Consider the following 17,043-nt stretch of genomic DNA (forward strand, 5'->3'; position numbering starts at 1 on the left):
TTGGAGGTCATACGACACCCAACCTGCTAAAACTCAGTGTCTGAGCACATCCTTCACTTCCACAGAAGCTTGCAATACATCATCCTTCAGTTCCATTCCACATCTTCATTTGTGCCCTGATTACATGGCTTCGAAAGCTTATTTGTTTTGACTTTTCAGTGTCTCTTTCCTGACCTAGAAACAAAATCATGAACCACACAAAGACTGCAATTCATCAAAACAGATTTATTTCCCAGCAACCTTCTTCTTGGGTAGAGATTAACCATGCGTTTAAGAGTTAGGAATTTACATGGATGGTGTTTGGGAAGATGATGATGGTGCTCTAAGAGTTTGTCATCTTACCTTCAGTTCTCTCTACGTCTGTATATATAAAACATAGTGGCTATAGTTTATATTATCCATGAGAGGCTGCCTGCTGTAGTAGAAATTATCACAAACTTTGGACTCAAATCTGGACCAAAAGCCTGTTTGTATAATTTCTTAGTTGTGTGACATTAACCAAGTTTCTTAACTTCTGTGAACCTCAGTTTTCTCTTCTGCGAAGTGGGATAATTGTTGTAAGGGTTTAATGAGATATTTTCTTGAAAGAACTTTAAACAACAAAAAGCCGTGGACTTGTCTTTTGGATCATGGAATCCGAAGCCGGACAGCCCACATTTCAATCCTGACCTTGCCACTTACTTTGTAATACTCTGTGCCTCAGTTTCCTTCTCTAAAAATCGGGACGATTAAAACACCTACTTTCTAAAGCTGTTATATGGGTTATATTAGTTAATACATATAAAACATTTACAACAGCACCTGGCACAAGATGAGCACTCAATAAATGTTAGCTGCCATCAGCATTATTATTGCAGTTATTTGTTATGACCAGTGCCACGTCATAGGTGTTAGATAAATGGTAGGCATCGTTCATTTAAAAACTCTCCATCTCTTTTTGGTTTTCAGAACAACTTCTGTCCTTCCAACCATCCCTGAAGTTTTTCCAAGAAAAGCGAAACATTCTTGAGATCACAGTAAGAATGACACTTTTTTTCCTTGTGTGTGCTCATATGCATGTGTGGTTTGCTAAGCAAACCAAATAGAGTAATAACTAATGTGAGGTTTTAATTATCATGTATGTCAGTGATGCTGCTTTGTAAATCAAACTTAATTCTGCATATTTGCTACTTCTTCAATCCTCCTACCAGCTCAGGAGCAAACATGCTATTTTCTATGTAAACACAAGGGTGATTCTAGAAAGAGTATTCAAAACAAGCATTGTGCCATCTACACAAGAGCAATTTCGAGGCTGAGAATTTAGACTGAGTGCCACCTAAAGTATATATATATATATATCCTAAAAGGGCATGGTATTTCCTCACTGTAATATTAGGTATCTTTGGGCTTACCCACTGAAAAATGGTCCAAATGGTTCTAATTGATGATTTTGTCCTTAGCAATCCTCTGGAGCTCTTCTTAATGTAATGGATTCAGTAATTTATTTGACTACTATGTGAAATGGTACTTTTGTTTATCTAAATGCATATTTTTCACATTCGTTATATTCACTCACACTAATTCTTGTATGTAAATATAATTCATAAAGCAGAAAACAACAAGAGCTAAGGGTAGAGACTGAGAAATGAAGGCATTGGCCACCAAGCCAAACCCCACACTTACTCCTGTCCCCCTACAGCTGCCCCTGAAGTACTTCCAAGAAACCCAAAATGTTCTTCAGATCATACTTTGAAAACTTCTGTACTAAAGTACATTTCTTCACTCAGTTTTCCAAAGATGCTTCTTCATCATATTTGTATATATCACAGAAAACCCACAATCCCTTGACTTCACGGGTTATGCTTTTATCTATTTCAATCACATTGCCTTTAAGCTGCCTACTTTCCAAAGTGAAAAATTCTAAAGTTTTCAATAAATCAAAAAATTATTTTTCCAATCCTGTCATCAATGATTCTTCTAATCATTGTAACGGCTAAGAAAAGGGAGATAAAGTTTTCAAGATTTTTTCTGAAAAGATACAAGTAAACTTTGTAATAATTGAAGTCCATGAATCTTCATGGGGCAGGAGAGGAAGAAAATGGGTTCATTCAGCAAAAGAACTTCACTAATTGGTTCTTCCTTATAGCTTGACCTTTGAGATCCACACAGAGCATGAGAATTTATTACTGAAGCAAAATATAAATCTTGCATGTAAATATAATTCATAAAGCAGAAAATGATGAGCTTTGCAACAGACTGAGTACATTAACAAAGATGTTAAAACTATAAATGTTTATTATTCATCAGTCTTGCAATGGCAGTCTATGACATGTATGCCCCCATTCCCACTTCCAATGTCCTATATAATCTTTAAGGCAAAGATCACTAAAGGATCATGGCATAGATGCAATCTTTGAGCCTTTCACAACACAGAGTTCTAGGCAAACATTACAAGTTTATTAATCAGCATTGACATGTGATTTGAAATCTTTCTGCCATTACTGATCTAATCCAACCACCAACTTTCACATATGAAAAATAGAAGACCAAGGGTGGACAATTTGCTCAGTATCACGCAGCTCATTAGTGATGGAGAGCCATGGCCTTTCACCAACACGACTGAGTCCATCATTACACTGAACATGCTAGAACATTTGCTGGACCTTATTTAAGAATTCCTGTGTCCTTACGCCCCACATCTATACACAAGGAACTAAGCATCTCATAGCCTTCTTTCCCCTGTAGCCTTTCAAAATTGATGTGACTTATGCTACATGTGGAAGATAACATCTTGAAAAGGTCAAGGGCACAAACTTTGCCTGACTAGGTAGAACTGGGCTGATAGTCCTGCTTTGCTACATACTTGCTGCATCTCTAGAATGCAGTCTAACCTCTTTGAACCTCAGTTTCTTTGTGCATAGAATAAATACCCCCTCACAGGGATGCTGTGAGATTAAATCAGATCCTGTTTGTGAAAGTGCCTGGCACAGGGCCCAGAACGTGGTATGTAAAAGATTTACCCAAGAGAGTTTTCCTTTCTTCCCTTCCTTCTTTCCTTTTCTCTTCATATTTGGTTCTATAAATTATTAATTCTTTGACCTTGGGCTAGGAACTTAACCTTTCTGAGCCCTTCTCTTCATTTTTAAAATCAAGATCATGTTAGTACTGACCACACTTGGTTGCTGTTAGAAGAAAATAGGATTAGAACATCAGCAGTAGCAAACTCGACTCACGACATGGGTGTAGGCTTTGGACAGAGAATCTTCTAGAAGAATAACCACTTAAATGTCTAGCACCCGAGGCTTTGTCCATGAAATATTTGGTCTGTGGAGGCAGAATGCAAAGGAAGTGGCTACGGTCAGAACCCAGTTCTCTCTTGAGAGAGAGTCCTTGTGTGGTGGGTATGATAGTCAGATTTCAAGTTTGCAGACCTGGATGCTTAGTGAGCCTGGCATGAGCTTGCTTGCTGACCTTCGGTAGGGCATTTAGCCTTTCTGGACTGCAGAGTACCCACTGTGCCAACCTCATAGCAGGGGTGACCCAAATGGTAAACAACCCTGTGAGCATCCCTGTGAGAGAACTCTACAGGCTCTACCAATGGAAGAAATCATGTTTTTGTCTTTTCTGTGGAAAAAAATGGGGGAAACCTGCCCCCTGGAGTGTGATGGCTCTTGTTTATCTTTAGTCTCTTGCCTGTATAAATGTCTTTTTACATGATATTTTTTTACTTAAGATTGGAAATGTGGCTGCCCTACTTAGAGTCAAAAACGTCTATGAGCAGGCGTCTTAGACTCCTACACATACCATCAATTAGAGAGTGCGTCCTGATCCTGGACTTCTGATCTTTATAGTAAGGCTTCGTGTCCAGAGTCCCTGAGTCATCACATCTAATGACCTAGTTAAGCAAGGACAAAAATGTGAAATGTATCTTCCCTTTTACCTGTCCCATACCACAGACACATATGCATGCGTGTGAACACGCACACGCACACGCACATGCACACACACACACACCCCACCCCAACCCCTTCTCCAGACCCCTCATGTCAAATATTTCAGAATTCTTCCTGCCAGGGTTTGTAAGACTCCAAAGTGACAACCAAGGGGATGGTACCAGTGACAGTGTTAGTTCTGATGGACCATTTTGACCAGCAGCAGAGTTTCAGAATGATATGAAAGCACAAAGTAATTGAGAATGAGTCCTTTGGGCTATTAGGTATCTAGCAGACAGTGAAATAAATCCTCATCTCTTGCTAGTTATAGAGGGGGAAAAAAAGATATATATTTTCCCCCCTACAAAGAAAGTGGAAAGACTAGACCTTTACCAGTTACCATGGCAACTCAGATCCACTACATGCTCAGTTCATCCTGTCACTCTGGAAGACTGGAGGAGAAACAGAAAACAATGCTAAGCTTCTCTCTGTTTTTGTCAAATATTTTGAAGTGACATTTCACGGCATGAGCCTGAAACAACTTTTTCTGAGTGGAAAGGAGAGGAGAACATGAGGTAAAAGGGGAGGGAAGGTCCTGGGGACAGACCCTGGGGATGTGTTTGAGAGGAACTCACTGTGGCTGATATGGTCAGTACCAATGAAACTGAGAGGGAAGGAAAAGAAAGGAATAAATATTTATTGAGTACCCACCACGTGCCTGGTGCTATGCTTAATAGTGGCCTCTCTGCAGCCCCTCAGAGCTCTCTGTCTGGAAGAGAAAGACAGCTAAACAGGTAATTACAATATAAGGGGCGTGTTCTTCCTGAGCGTGGGTACAGAGGGGCAATGGGAGCAGGTGACCGATGGTGCTGACACAGGTGTTGGGGTCGGGGGTAGATTTCCCACAGGAAATGTCCACATTGGCATCTGAAGAACGAGTAGGAGAGACTGGGTGAAAAAGTCCTGGGGCATCCCTGGTTAAATGAGCAAATTGTACAGAGGCCTTGAGGAAAGAGAAACCTGGTACCTGGGGGAATACAGGGGGTTCACTATGGCTGGAGTGGAGCTCGAGAGGGCTTAGGAGGAAGGATAAGCTTGGCTGGAGAAGTTATCTGGGGCTAAATTGTGAGTTATCTTATAATGCGTCATATTGAAGGGCTTGCAATTTATCTCGAAGGCAATGAGGAGCCATGATAATCTATTAAGCAGATTTGTAACATAGTCAGTGTCTTGCCAGCAGCAGAGTAGAGGATGGTTCTGGAGCCAAACCATCATGATGGAGAGAAAGACTGTGAGTGATGGATCAGACAGACTAGAGGCAGTGGAGGTTTTGGAGTGGGTATATTCTGGGAATTCTAAGAAGAACCAACAGAACGTATTGGGGATGAAAGAGAGAGAGAGAGAAGTGAAAAATGAAGTCTGACTGCTTTCCTTCTGCTGCTTCACGGCTGCTACCTGCACATGAGTGATTGGAGGTCATCCTTAGCCTTGGAGGAAGAAGGAAATTTAATTCCCCTGGTGCTATTTGTACTGATATCCAGGAACTTAGCTTTTGTGGAGCTCAACCTCAGTCAGGTTTGGAGAAATTTGTACTGAGAATGCCAGAGGTGGGACATGAAGGAGTGGGCGTAGGATGTGGCCTCTGTGAGCTGTCTCCGGCGGTGGCTGGCTAGCTGGCTGGCTAGAGGATTTCGTCTATGACCCTCACATGTGCTCACTTATGCTCTCTTCTCTCTTCCAGCAAGTCCAATGCTGAATTTATTTTCTGTGTCTAGTGGTCCACAGGCTTGCTCCAAGTGAAACTTCGCTAGCTTGCCTGCCGCTCACCTCCTGCTGTGCGGCCCGGTTCCTAACAGGCCACGGACCAGTACCTGTCTGCAGCCCAGGGTTTGGGGACTCCTGCTCTAAGGTAGCCTTGAGCACAGTCCCCAAATATGTTTGCTTAACTCATGCTTCTGCCGGCAAGTAGCAATAAGTCATTCCTAGAGTAGCAGAAAGAACATGGATTTGGAGTCAGACTACCTTGATTCAGCACTGATACTTAGCAGGCGTGTGGTCTTGGATAAGTCATTTAACTTCTGTGGCTTTTTCCTCATCTGTAAAATAGAGATTATCCATCTCCAATGTTCTTATAAGGATTAGCGATCATTTTTGTAAGGGGCCCCGCACAGTGCAGGCACTCAATAATTAGTAGCAACGTTGTTTCGTTTCTAATAATTTTTAATAATAAAAAATAAGAGGATATGCTTCCCCAGACTCTTAGCCTACTGTCTCTCAAACCTGCTATGAATTTGTATGGCTGCGTAAGGATTTCTCCCTGTCCTAAGGAAAGCATCTGAATCCAGTGGTTATGAAACCAGTTGACGTCAGAAAGGATTGGAAAAATCCTTTCTCAGACTCTCCTGCTCAGAAATCTCAGCCAGCATCTAGAAGTCACTCCCGCATCTCTGAGCACCTCTGCAGGAGTCAGATCTCATGGGGGCGGGCATCTCTGCAGAGAGGGAAGGAGGCAGAGAGCTAGGGAGGGATGCCTAGCTGGGCCTGTACTCCCCACACGCCTTCGAACTCAGTGGCTGCATAGAGGGTGGATGAAGGATATTTGGTTTTAATTGGGAAATGCTATCAGTTGTCCTAGGCTCATTTAAAAACCCATTAGTATCAGGAAGTGGACAGATTAAGCAATGAGGAAGGGAAAAGAAAAGCTGTCAGCGCCCTGCTTTGCAGGGAGCGAGCGGCCTGTCTAAGCTTCACCAGCGAGCGATGCGCTGAATGCTAAGGAGCTACTGGAGTTGATGTTGAGATGCTGGGGAGGGAGAGGAGGTGTCTGGGCCAGTTCACACAAAGTCCTAGGCAAGATTGTTGTTCTCACAGCTTCCAAAGGTGATGCATAGCACATTTCAGGTTCCTGCAACTGTTTCTGGCAGCCAAGCAGCTGTACCACGCAGCCGCGAGCCATATCAGTACCTGGGAGAGTTATTCCCCCTTGTCATCTTACTATTTTGCAAAGTCTGAACTGGGCCCAGCAGCCTTTTCATCCCAGGAGACATAAGTCAGACTCAGAGTCTTCAGTGGACCTGAGGCAGGCAGGGTGAAGGATGATAGAGATGTACCAGAGGATGGATAAGAAGAGAGAAGGATGCAGAAAAGGGAGGACAAAAATAAAAGCAAGCTGTAAGAACAGGAAATGGAAAGACTCTAGGCTAGGGTGGCCATGACAAAGTACCACAAACTAGATAGCTTAAAACAGAAATGTATTCTCCTACAGTTCTGGAGGCCAGAAATTCAAGATCAAAATGTCTGCAGAGCCGTGTCCCCTCCAAAGCCTCCAGGGCAGGATCCCTCTTCACCTCAGCCAGCTTCTGGGAGGCCCAGATGTGCTTCGGCTCGTGTCAGCTAAGTCCAATCTGCCTCCCTCTTTGCACAGCTGCCTCCCCTCTGGGTCCGGGTCCGCGTCTCTTCTCTTCTTACAAGGACACGTCGTACTGGAGTAAGGCCAGCCTAATGCAATATGGCCTCATCTTAATTTTATTATATCTGCAAAGACTTTATTTCTAAATAAGATCACATTCATAGGTCCTAGGGGTTAGGACTTCAACATATATGTTGGGGGACACAGTTTAATCCATTATAGGCTATTCAGCGGGTTAACTTAGTGCACTGCTGTGGAAGGCGCAGGGGAAAGGCTATAAAAGGACTAGTCTGGAACTCAGGGTTACAAATCCAAATGCCTGCAGAGGCCAGGCAGGTGGCATAGCCTACAAAACAGAAGAATGATGGCTCACCCCTCAGCCCAGAGTATTCGGGACAGCAATGAATGGGACTGCTGGCCATTGTTGCTTTGTGGGACTGAGGCCCAGGAAGGCCAGATGTAACGAGAAGCTAAGATTCCAGATTGGTATGTGAAATCTCACAATTTTTTAAAAAACTTCGCAACTTTTTTTTTTTCAAAGCATCGTGCAGGCCCATCTAAGTCCATCTGCAAACTAGGAACAGTCATGAGCACTCAGTTTGCCACCACCGGTACAGAGCCTTAGGTAGTGGTCCAGGTTTGCCACTTGCTCTGTGACCTGCGGCGACTCACCTCCCATCTCTGGGCCACGTTTTCCTAAAGAAGGATGAATGATCTTGGTCATCCCACAGAGTACGTGGTGAATGTTCGGAGGCATGAGATGCCAGGCCCACGCCGGAGGTGCTTACAGATTAGTTTGAGAAACGAGATTTGTATGTTGGAAAACTCGAGTGACCTCAGCCCATGGTTCTGAGGATTACATAGATGGATCAATTCCCACCCCAGCCTAATGCTGAATAATTCCTCCCCTCGCGCTCCCCCCTCCCAGGGCTCCTCTCCGAGTGAGACTTATCATCTGTTTTCCCACCATGGTTAAAAGCAAGGGTTCCAAACGCGGAGAATTGAGGGAGCTATAACTGCACTAGTGGGTGAGACCGACAGCTGGCTTGAGCGCTGTTGCGGACAGCAGCTCTTGGTGCATATTCTGAACACTAGGCTCATACCGAGGGCTTTCGTGGATCGTTTGCAATTCGTCCTCATGTCAAGTCTGGGAGGTAGATTTTATAATGACCCCTACCTACTTCAATGATAAAGAAACAAACTGGAACTCCAGCGTTTTAGGTAGAATCCAATTCCTTAAATTGTGGCAGCTAAATCAAATATTTTTCGAAAACACTGTGCATTCTAAACAAAGCCCATGTACAAACTGAACCCGGACCATGGGCAGCCACTTTGCAATCTTTGGTCAAGAGCCTTGGGTTCCAGTGCTAGCTGTGCCATTTTCTGTGTGACCCTCTCTGGGCTATAGTTGAGATATTCAGTAACTTGCCAAGGTCACAGAGCTTGTAAGTGGCAAAGCCCAGAATTTGAACCCAGGCAGTTCAAGGTCACTAAATGTGTAATCATTATACTATAGTCATCTGTAAGTGTTTCTGATACTCCACTAAGATCTTCCATCAGCCAAGCTACCTGGATCTAGGTGGGACAGAGGATGCCAACCCACTTGCACTGGCTGATATCTTTAGCAAACTTCAATGATGGACAGTGAGAAGTAAGTGACTGGAAGATGGCATAGCCTTCTTTAAATGTGAAGGGCAAAGAAGAGGCAGGAAGGCCCCTCCTTAACGCTGCATCATTTGGCCTAAGGTTGTATCATTGAACTTCTTTTTCCTCAATCATATGACAATTTTGGTTCAGTCTTCAAAATAAGAGAAATCTGGTTTTAATATTGGGTGGCATTTAGTCTTAAAAGCTCTTGATGTGAAAAATGAAGCTTTTCATATTTATTTTTAGCAGAAAAACCTTTTTTAAAAAAAAATGAAACCTTACATTGAATGCCGGCATGTGAAATGGAATCAGCTGGTGTCCATTATGTACTGCAAAGGCATAATGATAATGATGGCGGTAATAATAGCAGCAGCTAATCCTCGCTGAGAGCTTGCCATATACCAGACACCGTTTATTCTCAGACCTGGCCCATAAGTCATCCAAGCTTTATAACAACCTTATGAGGAAACTGAGGTACAGAGCTGTTAAATAATTTGCTCAAGGTCACAGAACTCAGTGTGGGAGTCAGGCAGGCTGCCCATGACCTTCCCCATCCTACTGCTCTGCTCTTCACCCTGGTTCACTACAACCATGTAAGCAGCAGCGATTGCAAAGGAGAGCCAGCAATAGAGATATGCCTTACGATTTGGGGTCATATTGAAACCGCTGTTTGATGTTACTGTCCGCAGGGATTTCAGACACGTGAGATGTCTCTCCCGATTAACAGCTGCATGGGCCTCTCATTGTACCTCAGTCTTAGATCATCTGCCTTTGAGGTGCTTCATAGGGTCTTTCAAGGAGATATTCATGTCTGCCTCAAAGAGTACATTATAAGCAGATATCTCAAATGTTAGTCTCCCAAGTCGGTGAAAATCTGTCCAGCCTTTAGAGAGGTTAGAACAAGCTGCAGCAAATCCGCCGTGTTTATATAGATAGAAAGGAACTGCAGTGTCCTGAGGGGCGGGGCCCAGCACCAGGCCATGCGATGCCTTCAGGGAGCCTGAGCCTCTGGTAACCTGCTCAGAAAGCTGTGGCTCCAGCCAGGAGGAAGCATGCTGTCTGCTGTCTAGGAGAGGCAGAGGGTGGTGTTCTGGGCTGGAGAGAAACAGCAGCATTTGAAGGCAGAGTCAGGATGAGGTGGGGAGACACCTGGGCAATCCTGGGCTCGACCCTCAGGCCGGCGAGCTCTACAGCACCCCCATCTGGGACACTGGCCATGGCTCCCCACAGTGTTGCAGAGGCACTGCCCATATCTGGTCTGTCTGGGACCAAACACAAGGTGTTTAATTTGCATTAGTCTGGGGCTAATGATTCAAATTAACAAGAAGTTAAACCTCTCCTGAGCTTTATTTTCTTTATACTCTACTGATAAAATGCAACTTTTAAATAAAACATGAAACTTAAACATTAAGCTTCTAGAGGGTTGAGCCACAATACATTTCTCAGCTTTGGCATGATTGATGTTGGGGCTGGCTGATTCTGGCGCTCACTGTCCTGCATCAGAGGCCCAGCAGAAGCACCCCTGGCCTCTACCCATTACGGGCCAGGAGCGTGGCCCACCCTTCTCCCAGTCTGTGACCATCAAAAATATCTCTAGGCACTACTAAATGCCTGCTGAAGACAAAATAAATTCCAGTAAAAACCCTAAATTAGATGATCTCAGAGGTACCATTTACCTATATTTCTGTGAGCCTTGCGATGTTTTAAATAAAACGTTTAACTCTCTTTTCCTACCCCTAAACTTGTTCTTTGTCTGGATGCCCCGGTTCAGAGGTTGTGGCCAAGATCGCAGTCGTTTGCTGACACTCCAGTTGCTCCTGGTTACTTCACCTCAAGTCAGTTACTAAAAGTTTACTCCTGAAACATTTAGCTTCAGTTTTATTATCTACAAAACAGTAATAGTGCCAGTCCCACAGGGTTATTGTGAGGGTTTAATGAAATACGATACATAAAGCGTTTGGCAAAATGCTGTGCATACAGTAAGCATTCAGAACACACTATGACCACTATCATCACCATTATCATTATTTTTAATTATCACTTCATTCCCTTTCCTCCTATTTCAGCTAGGAGGATTTGGAGGTAATGACTTCGGGGCAGCCAGAGGGTTGCTTTAGGAACTTTGTAGAAAGAAACGTTCTTAGAAAAGCAATTAAAGCTTACTTCATCAGACCTTTCAGTCACCCTGAGATCACCAGTCAAGATGTCTGTAGGATGTCTACAATGAACTCAGCCAGAACCAGAAACCAGGAAGTCCCAAAAGACCCCCTCAAAATCCCCCAAATCACTCCTCGTTACTTTCTTTTCTTAGGCATCCACACAGGCCTCCCTCGCTCCCTCCACCTTTCCTTTTCCAAAAGTAGCTTCTGCCATCATTTGAAGTGGCTACACTTTAGTTCAGAATGACAGAGAAAAGATTTTGTTTCCTTGGTGATACTCATTTGCTCAGCCGGTGAAAAGCAAAGACTTGCAAGAATGAGGTAAATCTCAGGTGCAACCAAAGTAGCTATTGCTTCTTCCTCACCACCCAGTATTAACTCCTTACTGCCTATGTGTCCAGCATGGAACAGCCCTTTGGGATTTAAGGATTCAAAAGACTTACCATATTTTTTTGAATCAACAAAGATTTAAGCATTTACCATGGAGTTTTATTTCTTCTGTGTAGGTGACTAGCAATGAAGGGGTCTCGGTGATGTCTTTTTTGTATTTAATAAGTCTGCTGTATAGCATTGTATCTACACCTAGCCTGGAAATGCGCAGGCCTCGATTTGAATCCCAGCTCTGCCATCTGCTAGCTGTAAGAAAAGGATTGTCACCTCACATTTCAAGATACTTTCCTGTCCATTAGCACAGATGGTCCCCATGCTAGCTAGCTAGCCCTTGCAAGACCAGGATTAGATATCGTTAACTCCATTAAACCAAGAATCAGAGAGGTGGTTAATCGCTTAAGATTACATATCAGTCTGTTGTGGATCAGAGAATAACTCCGGCAAGATATTTGACCTATTTGAACTTCAGTTTTCACATCTGTGTCTCTTCTGCATAAGGTTGTTCTAATGATTCAGTTCGTAAGCAACATTTGTAACACACTTAGCCCAAAGCCTGGCATCTAATGAGTGTGCAATAAATAGTTCTGAAAATAATGATTATTTAGATGAAGATAATGGTCTGTGCAGAGCAGTATATATGAAAAGACCCCTGCGTTCGATTACGATGCCTGACCTATCTGAGGCCCTAGATCTGCCTCTACCTGTTATCTTGAGCCACTCCCTCCACCTCTGCAGCATAGCTTCCTATCGGACTAAAATGGAGTTAATATTTTCTGCCTCAAATTGCTCAGATTGTGAAAGGCTCCACTGAGCTATAGGGGAAAGAAAGTATCCTTGAAAAAATATAAAGGGCAAAACAGATTTAACCAATAAGGATTTACTCATTCTTTGCATGCTGCTATTGTTTCTGTTGCATTCAACCCTGGTAATGAAGGTTGACGGAGTGGTTACTCATAGGCTCTCCTAGTGCCTCTGGCAAGAAGAGACTGCTAGAAACCATTGCCGAAGGCAACTCAAGGCAGGGTCTGGAGTGGGACCCACGCCTCTCTCTGACCGGCCAACTAGTTTCTTGCTCACTCATGGAATAGGAGGGGTCCTGTGGAAACTGCTCCCTTCCTCCCTCTGGTCTTCTTAGGGAGGCTGGATATACTTAGTAATGGCATTAAACAAAATGAGAGGCATCGGATGGTTCCACGTAGCCATTCTGTTTGCTAAATTTACAGAAGCATTTCTTCAGAGCTATTTGTCTTTTCTGCCTTTTCTAGCTCTTCAGGGTAAAAGAGTGTTCAGCTGCTGGCAGCTGGTGATGTGCTCACCCTGCCAACAGTTCATAAAGCGTGACTGCTTCCAGGAGAGCTGTTTGTACAAGCCTGGGAGAGGGCTCAGTCCACTAATGGAGGCAGCAGAAATTGCCTGCAGAATAAACATGCAACTTCTTAAAGATCATTACCCTATACTGAATAGCTCCCTGATGGAGGCTGGGGCCAGGGAAGTGAGGATTAGGGAGGCCATTCCTATTCCTTGATCTTATAAAGTTTCCTTAAGATGAGAGCTGAGTTGGTTAGGTACCCGATAAATTAAATGGCCTTCTTCTCTTCTCCAAACCTTTCTTCACCCTTCTCTCTCTCTCTCTCACTCAGTCTCCCACTCTCTCGTTCTGTTCCCTTTTCTAACCTCCCATCTTCTCTAGGGGTAGGCGGATGTCACCTGAGTATGCCGTGCCTAAGGACATGCCAAACTCAAGGGAACCACATTCCTGCAGCAGTCTCAGCATACCTTGCCCCCTAGAGAAATTCTTGGAAGGTATCTGTTGAACAAAGCCAGCTGTCCGGGGTGGATGAACAGGAGTTAACACATTGTAATGACTTAGCTCCACTCCAGATCTGGTGTGAATTGAAGATGGAAATGCGTTTTCCAAAAATACCCAGGCCGTTGCAGATGTCTGAGCCTGTTTCACCTTTGGTTACACAGTCATAGTCTTGCCCGGGCTTCTCTTCTGGGCTCACGGGGATGGCTGGGCTCGTGTGCCAGGAAACTTTCCTAAGAAGAGCCCTGCATCCCTCACTGGTGGTAGCAAACAGTACACCCACCGCACAGAGAAAGGGTCTAAAGCACCCAAGAGTACCACTGACCACGCTCTGAAGCCAGGTCTTAGACCCAGAACTGGCACCATCCTGAGTCAGGCTTGAGCGGCTCTCAGCAGCTCTCCTGGTGCTGCCTGGAATTGTTCTGTGGTTTGAGGGAAGGCAAACCTTTCGCAGACCCATATTCTGGATTGCAATCAGCCTTCAGTGTACATTCTCCCCCACCAAATACCTTCTGCTATGGAGCTACAATCACGAAGAAGAAAAAAGTCCTGGTTCAGGGCCTCAGTTTTCAGACTGTTAAAGATTTGAGTCACAGATTTGGTCATTTCCTTCCCTGCTCCTCTCCCCACAAACATGACATTCAGGATGATCCATGATAAGGAGCCTGATAGTCCCTCGATAAGCCCATGAGTGGTCCAAGGCAATTAGGGCTGGGTGAGACAGTTAAACAATGGTATACTGCTCCCTGCAAGGTTTAGAGAGAAAAGTCACTTGTCCAAGATCACAGACATTCTTAGTGGGCTGAGCTAGCCGATGACTGACTAATCTAGGATAATCAGTGAAGATGGAACTCAAGTGAACTAAAGCAAACATTTTGCATATATTTAGGCTATTTTTATGCCTGGCCTCTCTTATTTAGCTTCAAATTATACTTTTCTATAAACATAAACATTCCTTCCTCCTTTATCTTGTTTGTAATCATTCCTCCTCCTCTTCTAGGTCAGGCATCATTATCTCTTTCAACCACTTTTTATTATCATGTCAGAATATATGTCTTCTTCCTTAACTCATAAATTCAATGTATATTTAGAAAGTACCTGCCCTCATGTACTTTATATTTTAGTAGGAAGCAAGCAATAAACAAACAAACAAAAAACCTGTAAAACATAGATATCAGATGGTGCTGAATACTTTGGGGGGAAAAATGTAAGGGAGAATGAGAAAGAACTTGAGGGCATAAGGGACTTGTAGTTTTAAACACAGTTGCCAGAGAAATTCCAGTGGAAAAAAAATGACATTTGAGCAAAAACCAGAGAATGTGGTCAAGGGAGCCTGCTGGGCATCCTTGGATTTTGAGGAGGCACAGGCCTGGTGTGCCCTGAGGACAAGCAGGTGGGCAGTGTGGCCACAGCAGAGGAGCAGGAGGGGAGCAGGAGAGCAGTGAGCTTAGAGAGGCAGTCAGAGCAGAGAGGAGGGGCCTTCTGTGGTGACTGCAGAGTAACTAAGGACTTCTACGCTGAGCATCTAGGATGCCGTTGGAATTTTGGGTGCAGTCGTGAAATCACTTGACTTAGACTTTTGAACATGACCACGGCTACTCTTTCAAGAATAGACTCTAAGGAGCAAGAGTCGACGTGTGGCCAGGGAGGAGTTTATTGCAGCAAGAAAGTTGAGAGATGATGGTGGCTCAAACCAGAGTATATCAGAGGAGGAGGTGAAAAGTGGTCAGACTCCATATAACTCTTGAGATAAAGAAGGTCGTATTTCCTGATTCATTGTATATTACTGGATATACAAAACAAGAATGACACACAAGTTTTTGGACAGCAGCTTAAAGGATGGAGTTGCCATTTGGGAACAAATTCATGAAAAACCTCTGTCTGTCAGTTTTCTCATCAGCCAAATGGAAAAATTCATCAAAATGATAAGACCGTGAAAATTAAACGAATTGTTATAAGCAAATGCTTAGAATTGTGCCTGGTGCGTCAGAAGCAAGCGTTAGCCGCCGTTCTCATGATCCTCCTCCTCTTCTTGCTTCCTCCAGAGAACGGAGCACAATCTGATAGGATCTCACTTGTTTATTTGTTTTTGGCATCCCTCTCCCCACCCCAAAATTTAAGTTTCGTGAGGGCAAGGCTCTCATCAGTCAAGATCATGCTGTATCATCAGCTTCTACAACAGTGTTTCGACCTTAATATAAGCTCGGTAAAGTATAAAAAGATATAGCACTCAGGCAGCCCGAATGTCCTAGTGGCATCTTTGCTTAATGTATGTACTGTCTGACTCATACATTGATACTTGTCCATTTGCGGCTTAGAAGATTTGGTCACTAATAGAAGGCAGGCCACACATAGGTTAGACAGTTCACTCAGAAAAATCCCTCTGTTCAATGCCTTGATAAAGGGAAATGTTCTACCTAAACGCAGCCATCAGCAGGAGCTCTGAGATTCCAGGCACCACGGTCATTGGCTGCTCTTTCTGAATCTGAAATCAATGCACCCGCTAGTTCTTTAATTAGCAAAGCCTCTGCCCTGCCTCCACCCCCTGGTTCTGCTGTCAAGATGCTGCACATCTCTAGGCTGGCTTTCCCTCCCAAGGTGGTTTAGCTTGCTGTGCATGGCTGGAGGAAGGCAGGAAAAGGGCAAGGAGCCAATTAGATTGAAATGGAATCCGGTCTTTGGAGGCCCCTTGTCAGGGTGAAGAGTACTGGATGTTCCCAAAGATGACAGATGCTTTTTTATTTGGGCTGATCTCAAGGGTTAGAGGTCATTTGTAAATAAGATTTGCTCCATTTGGTACAGCAAGTCCTGTTCTCCTTGCCTTACTTTTTAGTCCCTGAGTCTTTTTTTCTGTGTTTTGACATGCTTGCTGCCAGCAGAGAGGTCATTTGGTCTGGAATGAATATTTCAAGTCCTTGGGAGCAGCTAAAGTAGCAACCAATAGTTAGGTTCAGTGAGTATACCACTCATCAGCTCACAACCCAATGGGAAGAGAAAAGGGAGAGCAACTGGTGTGGTGGATGGATGGATGGATGGATGGATGGATGGATGGATGGATGGATGGAAGGATGGATGGAAGGATGGATGGATGGATGAATGAATGAATAAGTGAGTAAAGCCTCAAAAATTATTTCCTCTGATTTAACTGAGGGGAGAGGACGTAAGCTAAATTTTGTGTTTTAGTCTTTACATTGTGGTCGAAGTAAATTTAGTCTTTGGATAGATTATATTCCATGAAATATAATCTTCAAGTAAATAATAACACATTCTGAGTATAAACACAAATTTTAATCCAAATCAGGGAATTTTTAAGCCAGGTCAATGGACTCATAAGTATCTATGAACTGCCTGAAATGTATGGGTTTTTTTAATATATTTAGTTAACAACTACTTATAAAGAAAGCACTTGCTATGGGACAATCATCATTATAATGTTTTAGAAATATTATCTCATGTAATGGCCACAACCCTGGGAGGTAGATATTATTCCTGTCCCCATACAAATAAGATCTTCGAGATAGTAAGAGGATAAATAGGACATTCAGCAAGTAAGCAACAGAGCTGGGGTTTGAACTCACATCATCTGCACCTAATTATATACACAATGTCATGATATGGCCAGGCGAGGGCTTGAATACGGAGTTGCTCTTAGTTTCGTATTATTAAAGAGAGTATATTGAAAGGATCAGAGCATCTCATAGAATCCAGGGCAAAGGGAGC

Source organism: Pteropus vampyrus, unplaced genomic scaffold, assembly GCF_000151845.1.
Source record: "Pteropus vampyrus isolate Shadow unplaced genomic scaffold, Pvam_2.0 Scaffold30, whole genome shotgun sequence".
NCBI lineage: Eukaryota > Metazoa > Chordata > Mammalia > Chiroptera > Pteropodidae > Pteropus > Pteropus vampyrus.